Here is a 3,252-nt window from a genome sequence, read left to right as displayed (position 1 = left end):
TAGGTATTGGATTTGGACTCGCGTAGTCAGTTGAGGCATGGCCTTTCAAAATCAAAGCCGCGATACAGGTTTACGATATCGTATAAATAGTTAACGCGTTTTTAACTCTCTTTTCAACGCGCCGTTTAATGATCATGTTCCAGAATTTACTCTGCTGAGGCTATCATCACACGTCGCAGATCTTTTCAGTTTTTTTTTTCGACCATATTTGATCGCGATAAGAACCAACGATACTGTACGCGTCGATAGGTATGTAATTTAAAAGCGAAATTTTAATCTGATTTAATTATCACGTAGTTATTCGACATGTAATTGCTATATTGATCGACAAATTATATCCTATCGGTACTTACCGATGATGAGACTTGGTTCTAGAACTCATTGATGTGTGCGTGTGGCCGGAATATAGGTATAGGTAAAGTATACGATGCCTGAATGTGTAGGTACTCGTATTAGCGTACGTATGGCATCGTATTTCCTGATAATCTCTCTCTTCGTTTCATCTTCTTCCTGTAATGTAAAAATAAACGATACGGATGATTAATTGTCGAGCAATTATCGGCTATATATTAATGAATATAAGTAAACGTCTTACGCCTGATTTGTACCAGATATTCGGATTATTCGCGTTTTAAAAATTTCATTTTTTAATCGCTCTCATATTGTAATGTACTCTCTAAGTAAAACTGAAAAGGTCAGCGATTGTTTTAACATACGAGACAATACGAGGAAGACATCAGGAAGAAGTTGATTTCAATATGAAAGTGCGAGTATCAATGATGAATTGATGACAGATGAGAAATGAGTTCATTTTCAAGTTTAAAATTATAAATATTATTTTTTGAAGAAAAATCCGAAGAGCGTCCAAAAATACACCAATATGTCAAATATTTATGTCAAATTTCGGGCACTGAATTTCATTTCTCGATTTTTTAGACAGTTTTGAAAAATATAAAGGTTTAATATTTACAACTTTTGCAAATTGAGGTAGGGGTAATGGTACTACTTTTTCCCTCTTAAGGGGGTCATTCCATGTCAATTCGATCAAGAAGTACTAAGGGGAGCTTGGCGATTTAAAAAAAAATTGTTTGTGGAAAGATCCTCTGAAGCAATGACCAACAGCGCAAATCGCAGCCCTGTAGCCCTCTTTTAAAGGCTGCTAGGGAGTGTCAAAGTTTTCAGTGAACTTGAAATATCATCCTTTTCAGCAGTGGATTACTCGATAATCGCGATACCTACCTAAATGGAACTTTTCCCAATAGTTAAAAGGTTTGAAAGGCTTTTTGGTGACATCACACAAATCAGTGTTGCCACTTTTTTCGCACAAAAAATTAGCTCGAAAAGTTTCAAAACGTAATTTTCATATCATTCCGAATCTCAAAAATTCTGAAAAAAAAATATATTATTATGAACAACTTTTTATGCTGAACAACATATTGAAAAATTGGAATGGCATTACCTATTTTGGAAAATCAATTTAAAAAAATTGAAAGTTTGCGAAAAAATGTGATTTTTAGATCTAAAACATAAAAAAGAGTTTTGATTGGCGAAGTTGACCCCTTTGAGCCCTATTTTTACTTTATCGTTGAAAAAGTTGAAATTTTTTTTTTACCCAATAAAATAAACTCATCACAAAAAAACAAAATTCAAAAAATAAACGAATTTTAATTTTTTGCTATGAATATGATTTTTATCAACTTTTTTTTACGAAATACAGTGTCTGTCACACACACTTGTTTTAAACAGTGTCTGTCACAAACACTGGTCAGTGTCTGTCACACACACTTGTTTTAAACAGTGTCTGTCACAAACATTGGTTCTGAACAGTGTCTGTCACAAACACTGGTTTTGAACAGTGTCTGTCACAAACACTGGTTTTAACCAGCATCTGTCACAAAAAACTGGTTTTAAACAGCATCTATCACAAAAACTGGTTTTAAACAGTGTCTGTCCCAAACACTGGTTTCAAACAGTGTCTGTCACAAACACTAGTTTTGAACAGTGTCTGTCACAAACACTGGTTTCAAACAGTGTCTGTCACAAACAGAGGTTTTAAACAGCGTCTGTAACAAACACTGGTTTCAAACAGTGTCTGTCACAAACACTGGTTTTAACCAGCATCTGTCACAAAAACTGGTTTTAAACAGTGTCTGTCACAAACACTGGTTTTAACCAGCATCTGTCACAAAAAACTGGTTTTAAACAGCATCTGTCACAAAAACTGGTTTTAAACAGTGTCTGTCACAAACACTGGTTTCAAACAGTGTCTGTCACAAACAGAGGTTTTAAACAGTGTCTGTAACAAACACTGGTTTCAAACAGTGTCTGTCACAAACACTGGTTTCAAACAGTGTCTGTCACAAACACTGGTTTTAAACAGTGTCTGTCCGAACACGGGTTTCGATCAGTGTCTGTCACAAACACTGGTTTCGATCAGTGTCTGTCACAAACACTGGTTTCGATCAGTGTCTGTCACAAACACTGGTTTCGATCAGTGTCTGTCACAAACACTGGTTTCGATCAGTGTCTGTCACAAACACTGGTTTCGATCAGTGTCTGTCACAAACACTGGTTTCGATCAGTGTCTGTCACAAACACTGGTTTTAAACTGTGTCTGTCACAAACACTGGTTTTAAGCTGTGTCTGTCACAAACACTGGTTTCGATCAGTGTCTGTCACAAACACTGGTTTTAACCAGCATCTGTCACAAAAAACTGGTTTTAAACAGCATCTATCACAAAAACTGGTTTTAAACAGTGTCTGTCACAAACACTGGTTTCAAACAGTGTCTGTCACAAACACTAGTTTTGAACAGTGTCTGTCACAAACACTGGTTTCAAACAGTGTCTGTCACAAACAGAGGTTTTAAACAGCGTCTGTAACAAACACTGGTTTCAAACAGTGTCTGTCACAAACACTGGTTTTAACCAGCATCTGTCACAAAAACTGGTTTTAAACAGTGTCTGTCACAAACACTGGTTTTAACCAGCATCTGTCACAAAAAACTGGTTTTAAACAGCATCTGTCACAAAAACTGGTTTTAAACAGTGTCTGTCACAAACACTGGTTTCAAACAGTGTCTGTCACAAACAGAGGTTTTAAACAGTGTCTGTAACAAACACTGGTTTCAAACAGTGTCTGTCACAAACACTGGTTTCAAACAGTGTCTGTCACAAACACTGGTTTTAAACAGTGTCTGTCCGAACACGGGTTTCGATCAGTGTCTGTCACAAACACTGGTTTCGATCAGTG

Source organism: Planococcus citri, chromosome 3 (genome assembly GCF_950023065.1).
Source record: "Planococcus citri chromosome 3, ihPlaCitr1.1, whole genome shotgun sequence".
Classification (NCBI taxonomy): Eukaryota; Metazoa; Arthropoda; class Insecta; order Hemiptera; family Pseudococcidae; genus Planococcus; species Planococcus citri.
The sequence above is the reverse complement of the archived record's forward strand: the minus strand, read 5'-3'. Positions refer to the sequence as shown.